The following is a 17470-nucleotide window of genomic DNA, read 5'->3' on the forward strand; positions in this document are numbered from 1 at the left end:
GTGGCTCTCGGCCTGCGGCGCCGCGCTAGTGGCCGCAGTCGGGGAGAGGAGCGGGCAACTCTCGGCAGCCTCGCCGCCGCGGGTCCCCCCTGCGCCTCCGCCTCCTCCTCCTCGGCCGCCGCCTGACCATTTGTGTCAATCCCTCAACTCGCTGCCTCTCCTCTCCCTCGCGCGCCCTCCAACCGGTTTCTAGGCGCCCCGCAGTCTGTCTTTCACCGAGAGGGAGGAGCCTTGAAACCGACGCGGAGCTGGAGGCTCAGGGAGCGTCGCCCAATCGCAGCACCCGCTTCCCAGCGCAAAGGGAGCCCTTTCCCTCCCAAGCCTGAGCTGGAACCCGCAGCAGGCAGGAGGAGGAGAAGGAGGAGGAGGAGGAGGAGGAGGAGGAGGAGGAAGTGCTGGCGGTGGTGGTGGCAGAGGCACCGCTCAGGCACAAAGAGTAGCTCTGAAGCGGGACAGGCTTGGTTGCTTTTGCTTCTGCGGAAGAAAGGGCGAGGACAAGTAAGAGAATGGTCCCATATGCTGCTGGAGATAATGAATAGGAGTCGGCGGCTGCGGGATTTAGCTCTGCTTTGCTTTTTATCTACTTTCATGTGTTAAAAATCCTACCCTTGACTCTGGTCACAAACAGCTACTTTGAGCGCTGGTTCTGAATGCATGCCCCTGACTTGAGAGTCGGGTTTCCTTTGAGTCTAAGTCTGTCGAGGTTTTATTTAAAATATGACTCCAATAAACCTTGGAGCTCGCAGGCTGGGCTGGGCGGGCTTTTGGACGCGCCATTTCCCTGGATCACTGTCAAATGAAAACAACAGAACACAAAGTTTGGTGGGATGGAAAATGTAAGCTCGGATGCGTAGTGTGGTTCCTGTAGGCATACGTTACCCCTTCTTTTTAATGGACTCAGAAACAGAAGCAAAGGAAAGCTGGCTGTCCATTAGCTGTTAGAGGAAAGGGCCGGGTGCCCCAGCATCAGACCAAGGGGCTGTACAACCAGAGGGAGGTGCAATCCAAACCCTTAGGAGCCCCCTTTTGAACTCGGGACACTGCCCCGTACGGTATTAAAGTTCCTCCGTGGAGGTGCTCATAGCTGACACGGTATTAGTCTGAAATCCAAAACACACTCCCCAAATCGAGTCTGAAAGCAAAGGGCCAACCACACTCCCTAACTTCAGAAAAGAGACAATCTGTCTCAGTAGATACACTGGCTTGTTTTTCTTGAAAGATTATTTTAAAGAACTTGTGTGACTCAGATTTATCAATAAAGTGTCATTGTGTTTTACTAATTCTATCGAGGTTTTCTCCTTTTGATTAGCCTTATCTGGAGAGACTGTTCCCCGATTATTTTCTATCGTTTACATATTCATTCGTTCAGTAGATAACTTACCAGACAGCCATTATACAGTGAGCACTGCCTCAGGAGGTAGAGGACACAGATGAGGCCCCGGTGCATCTTAAAGGAGGGCATAGTACAGTGGGCACAGGAATGTCAACCGGTGATGACAGTGTCCACCCACGATCAAAGGGGCACACGGGAAACAAATGGCCAACTAACTAACACAGGCGACAAGGAGTGGGAGGGTCCTAAGGAGAGACAGAGCCAAATGCAGAAGATAGAAACTCCAAACTGCTTAAGTTTCTGAAGGGCAGGAAAGGAGAGTGTGCATGCCCTGGGCAGGAGGGGAAAGAAAGGGCTCTTTAGCCCATACAAACCAGCAGGAGCCCAAGTGTTCAAACAATGGGGAGCTACTGCAGGTGGCTGTCCCCCCACAGAAGCAGGAAGTGGTTCCTGGCTGACTGACAGAGGACCTAAGGAGCTCAAGCTGTCATGAGGAAACATCAACATTCCTCTACACATATAGATCACCACTCAAGATGAGACTTGTCTGCATACTAACAGGCACTGGGAAGTCTGTCACTATGTTGGTGTCTGAGGGAACCTGCAGCCACATCTTTACCTATTAAATCAAAGTGGCATCCATTCGTCTCATAGATTTATTGCCATTATTTTTTAACTGTTCATAGAAACTGTAATGTTCACTTTAAAGTTCGTTTTGGGTCTTTGCATGGAAGCTCTCATGAAACTTACTATCCCTTTGCCTCAGCTTTCTGGAAGCTTGGATCACAGGTACATACCACTATGTCTGACTACATCTGGCGTGTTTTAAAGTATTTTTGAAGGGAAAAAGGTATTTTTTTTAATTCCTAGCATTTTTTAAGAGCAACAGGTACTAAACACACACTGAGGTAACAGGTGTTGTGGGGCCCAAAAGTGCTGAATGTAGCTCATGGCACATTTTGATAGTGAGAAGGAGGTGAGGGGACACAGGTTCTCTCTGCAGCCTTTTGAACACTCATGTTCACTGTTCATTTCTCCTTCCTAAGAGCTTCCTGATCCATAGGCTCGCAGGGACTGTCCCTCTACCCTTCAGCTCTGACATCCCTCATCTCTGCTAACCCCACTCTTAGCGTCTATACTCAGCCATCTCCCTTCTCTTAGACATCCCTTATAGAGACCTAGCTGTCTTGTGTTTCGTCCTCTTAAGGTTCTTTAGCTGACTGTGCTAGGTAAAAGGTGAATGTATTCAAATACATTAGCTACCGAGAAGCATCGTATAAATTAAGCAGACCAAGCTACACAACTGTCTAGCTTTTGCGGAGGGCCTAGTTCAGTCCCGTGCAAACCTCACAGCTATTGGTCTAAAGTTCATAATGGGATCAGGATCCATCCCTGGTGCATGAGCTGGCTTTTTTTTTTTTTTTTTAGCCCATGCCCATGGCCTATGGTGGGACACCTCGAACAACCTTCATGCAGGAGGGAGGGGCTTGGACCTGCCTCAACTAAATGTACCAGACTTTGTTGACTCCCCATGAGAGGGAGGCCTTACCTTTTCAGAGGAGGGGATGAGTGGGTTGGTGTGGTGGGGGGATGAGAGGGGGATCTGTGGTTGGTATGTAAAATGAATAAAAAATTTTCTTCATAAAAATAAATAAATAAATGGAAAAAACAAATTAAGTGTTTCCCACCACCATCACCCTACATCCTTGCTTTTTCCTCAAAGGAATAAGGCAAAGCACGGAACAGGGCAGAGGGCTGGGCTCTGTTTCACAGAGTGAGAAACAGCTCAGTTTCCAAAGTTGCTCTGATGAAAGTCCTGAATTTTCATCTCCTAGCTAGCGATGAGATTAACTAGAAAGGAGGCTGAGAACAGCAGCCAGGGTTCCCATCTACAGGGAAAACAGGCCATTCCTATCATATCATGGAAACAGAGGCTGCCAAAGATATCATCTAAAAACGAGGTTTTCCTCCAGTTTACAATTAGGAACACTGGGTCCAGATTTAAAGGATGTGTATGCTTCAGGTTAATGGATTGTTTGGCTTGGTTTTCATCTGTTTCTTCAGTCTTTCAAGTAACTATAATTCTTGGTATTGTTTTTAAAGTTGGTTTTTTTAAAAAATAGATTATTTCTCTAAAAAGATCACATAGAAAAGACAATGCAAAATTCTAAAAGAAATCATTTTCTGAGAGCTGCCTTTCAATGTTAAGTCCATTAGAGTAGATGTCTTGTTTATTTGTTGTGCCAATAGGTTTCACGTACTAAGCAGATGTAACATAAAAGTAGCTACTAAAGTTAAAGAAAAAAAGGTAAGTTTTTGAAAGCAAACAATCAATACATGGTGTACCATGGCTACCAGTACCAACTCATATTATAGAAGAAGTCCATCAGGCTGGTGATGCAGGCATAAATAAAGAAAATAATCAGAAGAGAAATTTGAATACTGTATTTAAAGTGTTATTTTCTGGACATGTGGAAAGCTTTGAGATCCACAGATTAAAAATTACTAAATGAAGAGGCAGGTGGATTTCTGTGAGTTCGAGGCCAGCTTGGGCTACAGAGTGAGTTCCAGGAAAGTCACAAAGCTACACAGAAAAACCCTGTCTCAAAAAAACAAAAAACAAAAAATTACTAAATGAGTATGAACTGTTATGGACTTGGTAATAAAACATTTCAGTTGCTCCAGTATAACCTAATAAATATCATCTGAGTCCTCCTTAATATTGCTTTGCCAGGCATCAGAATCAGCTACATTTCTTTTTACATTTCAAAGATCTGATTTTAGCAGACCTTTCATAAATAGCACAAAGATTCTCAACCTGATTATGCCAATTGAATGTGGATTGTTAGTTACTAGGGGTAGCGATCTAATGTCGGTTGCTGTTCCCCATAGGGGCTCAAGAGTTAGGTAGATGCTTCAAGTACAAGCCGAGGAACTCAGGTTTAAAGATTTGTTTTCTTGTTAATTTTGGATGACAGGCTTGGATGGCCTCCATCAAATAACAGAAATTCTATCATGGATTAAGACTACCCTTTTGAGACTGTACCTTGGATACTTTCTTGACATTGTTTCATTGCTTGAACTGTGTTTTTTAATGGATATTAATTATTAAATCCTCTTTAACAGGTAAAGCTAGGTCTCATAGTAGTTAACAACTATAAATTCCCAATGACAGTAAGCACCAGAGTAGGCCTTGAGTCTGACCAAAGTCATAGTTTTCCACTGAGTGCAATCTGGGAACATGCCCACTCCTAAAACATCACAGAAGAAAACACAGTTTCTAGGTGAGGATCATGGTGACTCTTTAGTCTTTAACATAGTTTCCCATACTGGGATACATGTGAGGTGAAACACAGATTCACTGTTGAGTTAGATCAACATTTTCTAAATTGTCTTCTGTGTAATGCATGATCCTTTCTAAGGGTGTTCTGTAAAATAAGTTTGTTCAAAGAAATTTGAAAAAATATATACTCTATGTCCTTATGGGAGATTTATGATAGTCTAAAGTCTACGAGACATGCTAAAGTAAATAAATAAATAAATAAATATCACTTTAAACTTTGTCCTATTCAGCATTTCACACACACACACACACACACACACACACACACACACACACACAGAGAGAGAGAGAGAGAGACAGACAGAGACAGAGAGAGACAGACAGAGACAGAGAGACAGAGACAGAGAGACAGAGACAGAGAGACAGAGAGAGAAAGGGATCATATCAATATTCTGCTTAACATTAACACTCTCTAAAACACTGTTTGAGAAAAGCTGGCGTGGGCCTATGTATTATAAAGTTGTGTCAGCTTAGACTCTTACTTCTGGATCATGCACGTGTGTCAGGAGGAGAAGGAGAAAACTTGCTCCGTTGTGCTTTGGAGCCCTGGATGAGCATGCTGATTGGTTAAGGAGCGGCAGTGGTAAAGCAACTCACTGGATGCTCTCCTCTCTTTGGGGTAGCAGCACATAGGAGTCCCCTCCACTCTCTTTCAAGAGATAGACTAAGCTTAAATGTACTTAACCTCTTACTATAGATTTCCATCTTATTTCCTATTGATTTCCAACCCCAGAAATTTCTGCATATGACCCTTTTGCCTTTTGTTGTTTTATTTTGGAACTTGATTTTTATTTTGAGATTTTTCTATATAGCCCAGACTGACCTCAAACTCATGATCCATCTGTTTCAACCTTCTAAGTAATGGGATAACAGACATGTGCCAATACACCCAGCTGCATAAGTGAATAATTATCTACTAAAACATCTCTATTCTGTGTGGACAGTGTGTGTGCGTGTGCGTGTGCGTGTGCGTGTGCGTGTGTGTGTTCAAAGTGTTATATATACATATATATACATATATGTATACATATATGCACACATGTGTGCACATGCAAGTGGAAGCCAGATGTTGATGCTGGCTCTCCTCTTTCATCACCATCCTCCTTGGGTTTTTGAGGCGGGACTTCTCACTCTACCTGGAGCACAATGATTCATCCAGACTAGATGGATAGTGAACACCAGAGAACCCCATGTCTACATTACAGACACATGTCTATTACAGACACACACCACCAAACTGTTTTTTTTTTGTGTGTGTGTGTGGATACCAGGATCCAAACTCTGGATGTCATGCTTGTATGGCAAGCACTTTACTGACTGAGTCATCTCCTCAACCCCAAAACATCTGTACATTTTTGCAGCATTTCTAAAAATAACCATCTCTTCTCTTTTCATCTTTACACAACGTTTTTAACATTGATTGAGATGCTTCTTGCATTCATTCACACTCAGAATTTCAGTTTATAACTCTCTTCAAAAAATCCCTTGTTTAAACATAAATACACACACAGTTTTCCCTAAAACAACTTAGTAAAAGAGATTTTTAGGTACAGTATGCTCTTTCTCACATGTGAAAGTTAAAATTCACTAACTAAACAAACAAACAAATAAACAAACTTTACCTAAATGTAGAGTAGGGAATATTAAGGTTAGGAAATGAAGGGGAAGGCAGAAACAGATGCCTGGATTCGGTCAGTCAGTGCACACTACATGCATTAAAATATCGCACTGACACCCACTAATGAAGTCAAGATAAAATAAAAGAGATTGTCATAACTCTTACCTCATAGCGTACTCATAGTTGATTCATAGTAAGATCTTAAACCAACTTATCATTTAAGTCATCCATAACTTATTACTCTTTATATTTTAAATATAGTAAGATCATCAGTTTAGATGGTATGTACATTTGGTCAAAGTGTGAATCATTTCACACAAGTATCACAGGGCATTTTAAGATAGAAATATGAAAGGGTAAAAATCACACTGAATTTTCACCAACAAAGTAAATCCATAATCTCTTCAAATTGTCTTGGCATTCAGAGATAAAGCTACCAAGCACGATTTTTGCTGAGCGCATGTCGCCGTTCTGAAAAGGACCAACTCTGAAGCGGCTACTCACTCCTCCTGCCACTTAGGTCAGTTGTCACCGTACAATTAGAAATAGTGTGTACTAAATGACAAAACTTCCCCCATGACATCCAGCATTTCTATTGGATTTATACTGTAGTCTTTTGTGAGGCTCCAGCCTAGAAATGTAGAGGAGAGCTCATAAATTAAAACCTTATGCCTAGCATGCTTGAAGAGGCCTGTCTGGGTGGTTAAAATGTGGGGAGCTGGGTTTGCAATCATTTGGTACAGAAAGAAAATAAGAGAACAAGGAAAACATATGCTTCTGTGAACGAACATTCTGCTCTCCCTCTGGACCACTTGGCTTCTATTAGTAGTTTATTGGGTAAATAATTTTGTACATTTTTTAAAAAATCATAGTCCAATGAATTGTTTACTGTTTCTTGATTTGTAGTTTCTTGCTTTGTCTTGCTCAAGGTAAACAGGAAGTTAATCCATTTTCTAAAATGTTGGTGCAAATTCTTGACATCGTACGATTGAATTATGATTAAAAGTGAAGGGGGTGTGTAGCTAGACATTTGCATTTCAGATATGAAAGATCTTTGGCCGCTATGAGAAAAGCATTGGCCTATCTGTGCTTTACGAGACAGTAAAGATTTCTTAGTACTAAAAAGGGTAGAAGTAGAGAATGAAAAAGAAAACTCTCCCATGAAAGGGTTCCTAAGAGCCTGACTTCATCTTCCCAAGTCTGTTGCAGGATGGCCACCCTCACTCAAGGTGGAGACCTGCAGCTTCAGAAGCTAGAACAAGGATTCAAATGTTATCTCATGCACTGACCGCAGCTGCATACCAAGGAAACTAATGCATTCCTTGGCCTTTGGAGGCTAATTTTAAAAATCTCATTAGGAAATAAAAAAATTCTTCTAAGAACATAGCTCTGAGACAGTCATTTGAATCTTAAGTATAATGATAGCAAGACGGTAAGGGCAGAGTCAGAAGGCCATTACACGTGACCATGATAACAACCAGCCTACCATACTGAGTCAATCTCAGCTTGAGAGAGTGTGTCTGTAAGGAGATAAAACAGTAAGTTCAATATAGAGTTTTCCCGGAACAGTATTTGCCAAGGGCAGACCTTTAGGTACTCTGTCTCCATTCTCACATCTAATTCTACGTTGAAAGAAAGGTCTATACACTAGAGAATTCTCGATGTTGGGTAAAAGGCATGTAGTCTTCCATCATGGTGAGCCTGCCATGTTTCATTCAGCCTCCGTTTCTTCATGTGTAACTCAGTGGGCATTGTTTATCTTCTAGCTCTCATAGCAAAAAGGTCTGTGTGTTCACATTTGGAAGTCAGAATATTACTGAACAGGCAACTGCACGTGCTAGAATACTTGTAGCTTTCTGATTTCGGGAATTTCTCTTTATTGTTGGTCTGATAAGATTAAATGCAGTAAGAGTTCTGTTTAAACCAAGTACTTCCATTTCCACCCAGTTCTCTGGAGCACAGAGGTAAGAGAACTCTGACTGTGTTTCCGAGAAAGGCCTCTCAGGTCATGTGGCACTGTGTGCTTTAGGCTTTTCAGATTTAGCTTAGACAGAAAATAAGTTGTAATTATTACCAAATGCACATGGATTGAGAAGTGTACATACATATAAAGGTTTGCCCTGGTGCTCTGATATGCTGAAATTTTCCCTTTAATCTCATTATTGCCCCACGATCATTAGTTTTCAAATGTTCTCCAGAAAAATGCTCCAAATTTAGTAGTAAAACAGTGCATCCATTCATATATTTCATAATAGCTGAGATTAGTAGTGTAGACAGAGACCCAGAAATTACTGGAAACTCAACTGAGAGGATGCTAATAGCTGAGGAGTGTCTTAGGAAGATGTGGGTTCAAGCAAAGAAGCGCGGGAGTGGGGGTGGGAGTTTCAGGATCCACTTCCCACATGAACTCTGCTGGGACAGTCATCCAGAGAGCTCCAGTAACCCCACCAGCATGGCCACCCCAACGCTTCCTGCACAGCAGCTCGGGGTTCAGCAGACAAAGGGGAGCCGTGTGTTCTTTCATGACTGAGGCTTGGAAATTGCATGGTGTTGCTTCAAAAGCATTCTCATGACCCTCCCTGAGCAAAGGCAGGTGCAGGGAACGCATCCCATGTCAGTGGGAACACCATGTATGTTGGATGGATAGTAGTGATGAAAATCTGCAGTACCAAGAAGTCCAGATCTACAGTACACCATTACGCTATCCCATAGTGTTCAAGACAGTTGTAGTGGTGATATGTCAATTGCTCACTGTGTTGTTGTTGTTGTTGTTGTTGTCAACTTTTAACCAAATGTTTGTTCTCACCATCTCATAGAATAGGAAAGTGAAGCATGGAGAGGTTGAGGTACTGGCCACCCCCTGATGAACAGGACAGTGAGAACAAGGCCTGATTAGAGCATAAAGGAGCTCGACCAATTTTTTGTAGGCTGAAACATTTCTCCTCAGCTAGCTAGATTAAAGAGCTGCTCAAAAAACTTACAGATACGGCTGTCTTTATTAAGAGAAATCTTGAATAAAATTCTTACAAAAACAGATTTAGTGGCTTTGGGCCCACAACAACTAAACAAAAGCACCTCACCTCTACACCGACACCTGTACCTTGGCAGAGGGTTTTCCGACAGGACTGGGCAAGCTCACACTGATAGAGGTGAAACCTTCCCCGAGAAGAGTGAGATGAGTCACCAGGCTGGAGGCTTGCTGGCCTGGTGACTGCTGGGAACTCTGACTCTTGTCCTTGACTCTTAGTTGGATATCATTCCGTAGTCCAGAGATGGCTTGTGTCCAGAATTGGCCTCTTATTGAGACATATTTGAAGGCAAAGTTATTGCACAGTTTGGGGCAATTAGAAAACAGCTAACATATAGAATTACAAAGCCCCATTCTCAAACTCAAATTTCACACATCAGACCAAGTTATCCATCTAACAAGTTCACTTTCTTCCAAAAACATAAAATCACAAATAAACACATTTATTGATAAATCAAAAGCCCATGTTCTGAAGGAAGCTGCTTTTTACTAAAATACCCTGCAGGCAGAATAGCACAATCGTCCTTGTGGTGCCCGTCACGCAAGGGCTAGGGCTGGAGCACAACGGCATTCTGGGAGCTACACGGCTTTGGAACCAATTTGGATGCCAAAATTTCAACCCCGGGCCTTTTCCCTCATTTTCCTAGTATATGGGATTGGTTTAGACAGGAAATGGCATTTCTCTTATCCCTTTACCCCAATACACCTCTAAGTATTTCTCCCTGCTACAAGTGGCTGTCATGGCTGCTCTGGCCACCCCACATTAGCACCGTTAGAGGCCATAGGAAATCCTGGCTGTCCTTTCACTATTCCTGTGGTCAGTCACAACTTGTCCTGGTTAGTTTTTTGTCAACTTGACACAAGCTAGAGTTGTCCAGGAAGAGGACCTCAACTGAGAACATGCCTCTACTGGTTTACCGGCAAGCAGAAGTGTCGGGCATTTTCTTAATTAGTGATTGATGTGGGAGGGCCCAGCTCACCAGGGCCAGTACAACTTCCTTCTACCCCCTACAAGTGGTCCTTGGTTCTATAAGAAATAGTCTGAGCAAGCCAGGAGGAACAAGCTAGTAAGCAGCATTCCTCCATGGTCTCTCCATCAGTTCTTGCCTCCAGATTCCTGTCTTGAGTTCCCACCCTGATGGAATGTGACCTGAAAGTTGTAAGCTGAAAGAAACCATTTCTTCCACAAGTTGCTTTTGATCATGGTGTCTTATCACAACAGTAGAAACCAAACTAAGACACAACTCTTTGTTATCCACTGCTTCCCAGAGCTACTGTCTCCTGCCTCTGTCCTGCCTAAATTTAGAGACCTTTCCTGACTCAGTAAGCAAACTCCTTCAGCCATTCTTGTTATGCCAAGGTCTACAGGGTTTACCTACTTGACTTCCTGCCTTTGGGATGTTTTCCAGATAGTGAATTCAATGCCTAACTGATAATTGAGTTAATGAAAAATTTCAGTTCAAAGTGTTACTCACCATCATCAAATCCAAACCCACATTGTTCCCTTAATTCTTCTGACAACATAAAGTCTCATTCTTTCCCAGGAACCTTCCCAAGAGCTACCACTGTCCCATATTTCCATAATATTCATTCATTCATTCATTCAACAACCATTTAGTGCTTCAAGAATAATGCAGACAATAAGTTACTTTCCTGTCTTCACAAAGCTCTCATTGTATCAAATGACAGGAAAACAAACAAACAAGCAAACAAAATAGCTGTACTATTTATCGACACACACATAAATCCATTCCCATCTCTATAAGTTGTTTAAGTGTAGCACGAATTTTTAGAAGGTCTTATCAATAAAAACAAACCCGGAGCTGGGTATTGGGGTGAATGCTAGAAGATCAGAGAAGCAGAACAAGCCTCAGCCGCCTCACCTTGCCAATTCCTCAGTTGATCCTGTTTCCTCAGACTGGATGCCTCTGTGTCCTTATCCAAATGGATCTCAGCTGAACTGCTTCTCGAAAGCCTGAAAGCTTAACCAAGCTCTAGTTCCTAGTCTTCATGCCTTAAATACCTTTCTGCTTCCTGCCATCACTTCCTGGGATTAAAGGTGTGTGTGTCACCATGCCTGGCTGTTTCCAGTATGGCTTTGAACTCACAGAGATCCAGATGGATCTCTGCTTCTGGAATGCTAGGATTAAGGGCCTGTGTGCCACCATTTTCTGGCCTCTATATCTAGTGGCTGTTCTGTTCTCTGACCTCAGATAAGTTTATTAGGATGCACAATATTTTGAGGAACATAAAATCACCACAATTAAGTCTTTTGGCTGGGAGTTATAGATGGCTCTGGATATTTTCATCAAAGAAGGCACGCATGGGAATGATATGGCCATGTCTAACAGGATTCAAAAAAGAGAGAACAAAGTTCAAGAGCCAAATTGGCTGAATCTCTTCAACAGTAGTTTATGACTCTTCCTTTTGATATGCTTCATTAGCGTGACTTCGTTATCAACAACTCCAAATCTTGCCGTTAATAAGGGGACTTCATCTGTCTCCCTTGAGTGTAGTGTCTACCCTTGGACTAATTAATGTAAGCTGGGGATAATAGTTTTAGAGGACAATTGTGGTTGTCTGGGTCTGCCTCTGGGTTGAGGAGTCGAGCAGCCTCTGGAAAATTATTTATACAAGAAGAGGAGGAATTGTCTCAAGAACATCTGATCGAGTTTTGGGAAGAGAGTGGTATCAAAGTTTCACTATGTGTGAGAAAGGTAATCTTGCAACCCAAAGGAGGAAGGGGAATTAGCTAAGTCAAAAGGAAACATGGGCGACAGCGGAAGAGCAGGACACCATGAAAAGCAGAAATGGTGTCTGCAAAACCTCAGAGGCAAGAGAGGGACTCGGCAGAAGGCTATCGGTCAATGGCTTAATACTGGAGGCTGGTGGTCTCCCTCAAACCTCAATTCCTTGCCATCAGCTGTCTCTGAAGGCCTATGGGAATCCTGGTGGCCCTAAGGGCACGCCTGAGTTTCTGGGCTGGCTCTGCTTTATTGCTAGTGAAGAAGTTAGTTTACAGCTTTGATTCATAGTCTGTTTTTACCTTCCAGAAACACTCACTTTCTTGAAGAAATATATATATTGCCTTTTCTTTTGGGGTGGGTAGGAGAAGAAAAGATCGGTTAAAACTTATTTCACCTTCTTTCTCTAGGTTTCACCTACTCTAGCTATAAAGCAGACCTCTATAAATTCTAACTGAATTGTAAATGGTTGTCAAGCAGCTTTCCAATTCCTAAAATTAGATTTCTACTAATATAAGACCAGAGATTGAGCCATTTTGTTCTTTTGGAGAAAAGGTATTTACCAGGAGTCATATGAGATGAGAATCTGACCCACAATTATTAGTGCTATAAAGAATAATTCCAAATAGATATGGCAATAGCAAAGAATAATTCCAAATAGATATGGCAATAGCATAGAATAATTCCAAATAGATATGACAATAGCAAAGAATAATTCCAAATAGATATGGTGATAGCTGCAGTGATTAGAACTGAGAACACCAGGATGTCAGAGGTGAAGTAAATAGGATCAAACTACTCTTGCCATTTCTTCCAAGCTGAGGTGGTTTATTTCCCATCCTCTTGAACAAAAGTTGGGGTTAAGGTCTGTGTTGTGCATCTGGAGAATGAGGGAGAAGTGATGCTGGCCTGGATCCATGCCTGAGTCTCCATAAGGAAGGCAGAGCCCATGCTTGTGTCCTGAAGACAGCGGGCCGTACTGTCAAGAAGCTCCAAGGGCCTACTGACCCAGAAAGGGGGCATGGTGAGTCCTACCGCAGGGGGCCATCTTGTGAGTCCCAGTGCCAGCCAAACTCTTCCAGCTGAGTGGAGTTCCTGCAGAAACTCAGACACACCCTGTGGTGCAGAACTGCCCACACGGGCCCAGTCCGCCCCAAGAACGGCCAGACATGCTAAGGTTTTCTTAAGGGAAGCTGTTGAACTTCGTGTGCCTTGTTATGAAACAGTAAATGCGTCAGCAAGCTGCGGTGTGGGTTTCTTTTCCATTTCTTTAGAAAGATTCAATTTCTAATGGTTGTTTTCTTTATTTTGTGCCTTAAAAATGTATTTAATACTTGAAGCGTTTGCTCCTGATAATTATTACCAGAAATTATATATAAAAAAAATACCTTCCTCTTACTCTGTCAGTCAGTTCTACTTCCAGGGATGACCGCTATTGGAGTTGCTTTTGTTTTGTTGTTTTGAGATGGAATCTCACTGTAGCCTAAGCTGGCCCCAAACTCCCAACTTTCCTGCCTCTGCTCCCTAAGAGATGGGATCATAGGGATGTGCCACCACGCCAGACTTGGTATTTGAGTATAAGCACAAACATACGCATCACCTTTTTTTCATTTGGTTATATACCTCTTTATTAACTAATATAGTTTAGATGTAGCTCCATATTTGATTTACAGAAAGTTGTCTCACTTTAAAAAAATGATCACATCATATTCTGTTGCACAACCAACCCTAATTTGTCTATCTAGTGGCTCTCCTAGGTATTGCTGTTTGCTTCTAATCCCACTGTTATACATAAGCTGTAGCAGGACATAGTGACACATGCCTGTAATCCTAGCACGCCAGAAGTAAAGGCAAGACCATTATGTGTTTCAACCAAACAAAACAACAAATAAGCAATGCTGTAACAAATGTATTTGTTCATCGTTTTGTATTTGTGCAAGTACATGAGTCTAATATTACAAATAAAATTGTTGGGCCAAAGGCTATGCCCATTTTTAATTTCATAGCAGAAACCAAATCTTTCAGCTAAAGTGTACTAAATTAAACACCTTCTAGCAAAAGGAGAGAGTGCTTACACCAATGCACCAAGGTTAAAATATTCCAGAAAAATCCATCTGTGGTTTGCTGTAGTTTTGCAGTTGTTTCTTAAAATTTTCTGACAGTTATACTTTCCTCCTTCCTATTGTTATTTTATATTTTAATTATTTCACTCTTCCTGTATGTGCTAGTATTTTCAGAAGAATATTCACCAATACTGGTGACATAGAACATAATTGTTTCATCTTTGATCTAATGAGAAGGATTTTACTGTCTTCTCACTAAAAATAAAGCTGAAACAAAAAAGAATAAGACTGAAATTTGAAATGAGACATATTAATGGTGTCATGTTAAAAGCAGTGTGCATCCATCCCCACCAATGATAGATGTTAGTTGGAAAGAATCCACCTTCAGCATCAACAGAAGAGTCTGGCCATTTCGAAAACTCATTCAGTCTATGAATATATGCAGTGAATTAGTGCCCTCATTAAGTAAGCATTATATTTTTATTTATAATGATTAGCCTTATGGATTTATTTATTAATCTGCATTTTTTTAAATTTTCATTTGCATTACATTTTATTTAGGTATTCTAAAAAGGAATTGGTCTGTTGTTTCAAAAACTTGCTAAGCAACCATTTCACCAGACACAAAAGTACAATAGTGTAACTAGATAAATCACCAAGTGAGAAAGTCTAGTGAATACGGAAGATGCTGAGGATGAGGTAGCCCACCTCTCCACTGAAAGAGCCTGGAGGAGAAAACCCAGGCATCCTAAGTGGGCTGGATGGGTTGTAAAGAAGTTTACATCAGACTATTGAATTTTAGTCAAGTGGAGACAGGAAAGAAAGTCAGTGCTTGTAATAACAACTTGTGTGGAGGAATGCCAGGTTGCCTGTGGAAGTGGGCAGATTATGTATAAAAATATCTATAAATTATATCTTAATTCACTGCAATTGTCCTGCACCTAGAAGAGAATAAGAACCAATTTTCTTATGGAAACCATTTAGTGAAGGAAGTGAAAGTGGTCGGCTCTGACCCGTAGGGGTCATGGTCTAGCTCATCCATTATTCATCCCTGAGAAGTGCCTTTTTATTCCTTCTTCGCTGGAATGAATTCTCCAGCACAAGGTTTATAACCCAGACAGAAGGGACACACTTCTGGCACAGAGGAGATGTCTTTTGTTGAAACCTCGGGCTTCCCTGCATTCAGGCAGTGAGCTTGTGAGTAAGCAGGCAATTTCAAGCCCTGGGTATGAGAGAAGAGCTTCTGGAAGCCCTTTATTTTCTGGCTCTCTACAGTCTATTTTCTGTTTTCTCACGGGAAAAGGAAACTGAACCTGAACCTCATTGGGTGCTCTCGAAAGTTCTGGGTTGTCTACAGACTTGAAGAGGACTCGTTCTGACTTTATTTGTTTAAGTGTTTGAGCTTAGCAATGATATCACCAGAAGCTATTAAGCTTAATATGAGATGAGGCAATTTACAGGCTTCATTAACATATGACACGGAACATGGTCTGTGTCTGCATCTCATTATGTGGGTGACTGTGGAAAAGCTTACTTAGTGAGGCTGAACCTCACTCTTCTTGTCTGTGAAATGGCTGTTATGAAAATAGCTTCCCTGGTGACCTCACTGGGCAGTTGTGTAAGGATCAAATGACATAATGAACATAAGTTACAGTGAAACTACCCTCCCGACTCCAAGGACATTGCCTAAGTCACTTGTGAAAAATACCTCTGTTCACTTGGACAGCTAGCTCATCCCAATTATAGGGCAAACTGATAGAAGAACTTTGCAATCCCCCCCCCCTTTTTTTCCCAAATTGAGAATAAGGAAATAATTTCCTTCCTAGAGGTGTTTTGTTGGAGTCTGAGTGGGAAAGCCAGAAATTACTGAGCTTTTGTTGGCCTCTGAAAACCACCCAGTCATGCTGTGAGAATCCTAGCTAGCCATCAACTAGACTGTAAGAATCCCCAACAAGATTAGAAATGGAATAGAAATAGAAATTGAATAGAAAGTTTCTCCCAAGAATGGAAACAGGTGCCTCTCGGACCACCACGGGTGTAGCGGAAAGCCCTTGGCTAGCATGAGGAAGAGAGAAATAGTATATTTTCAACAAGCAAGTATTAAAAACCTAATGGCTACAAAATTTTTGTTAAAGGAATGAACTCAGGAACTGGAGTCCATGGATTTGAGTCTCAGCATATGCCACTTAACAACTGTGAGATCTTAGGCACGCTTCATAACTTCTCTGTGCTTCCTTTCTTTACTATATACGGAGGAGGAATGTAGAGGTGCCTCCTTCCCAGGATTTTTATGGGGATTTAATTAGTTAACATTTCAAAACACTTGAAACTGTGTGCATGCAAATTCTACATGAGGATTTATTCATGAGTTATTTGTCGTATGCTGACTTAGTGTACCAGACTCTGAAGTGAAGCCTCCATGTCTGCTTATTAAAGAAGGTGTACACTACGAATTTTGTACTGAATACAAGGTTTAAAGGGCCTTTGAATTTATAGACCCAAATGTAAAACTTTCAGAGGCACATTAGTATTTAGTGTAAAGCCACACCTAAGTACTTCACAAATGCTTTCTTTAGGCAACATCATGCTAGTTTGGAAGTCTGGGATCTCAGATCTGATCTCAGTTTAGACAAACCATTTAACTCTCCATGCCTCAGCTGCCTTCTGAAGAAATGCAATAAAAAAAAAATATGCTGGCTTGACAAGGAAGTCATAAGATGAAAATGAGATAACGTTCGTAAATTCTGAGTGTTTGCCAGGAGAGGCGCCACCTAATGCAAATTGTAATTATTAACACCATCTCATATCCCACTGGAGGCTTCTTCACACATTATTATCTTATTAAATGACTAAAGCCAATCTTAGAAATTACGATGTTGGGGGTTGGATCATTAGGACCATGGTGCCAGACAGCCTTTTGCAGGAAAGTGCTTGGGAAGGCGCCACAGGACTCCCATGGAGCAGCACCAATGCTTTCTGCTTGGTTCCAGCCTGAGAGGCAAGTCTACTACTTCCCCAAATATGGCTCCCTCGGGTTTCTGTCTGTGATGCAATCCACAGGAACATAGCCAGAAGATCTCAATAGTGAGTTTCCTACCTGGAGTTCATTAGCCACTTACACTGCTCCACATACAGTGGAACTCATGACTTTAATATTCTGACTAACCTACATTTTTCTGGGGTGCATAGCAGCTGATAAATGCTTGCAGATATTAATAAGCTGAGATATGTATCTTCCTAAGAAATTTTACCACTTCTGGGGGGACAGAATCTCCAAAAAATGCTACACAAGAAACAATACAGATAAGCCAGGTGATTTTAGGTGGCGCACAGATAAATAT

Source organism: Peromyscus leucopus, chromosome 3 (genome assembly GCF_004664715.2).
Source record: "Peromyscus leucopus breed LL Stock chromosome 3, UCI_PerLeu_2.1, whole genome shotgun sequence".
Lineage (NCBI taxonomy): Eukaryota > Metazoa > Chordata > Mammalia > Rodentia > Cricetidae > Peromyscus > Peromyscus leucopus.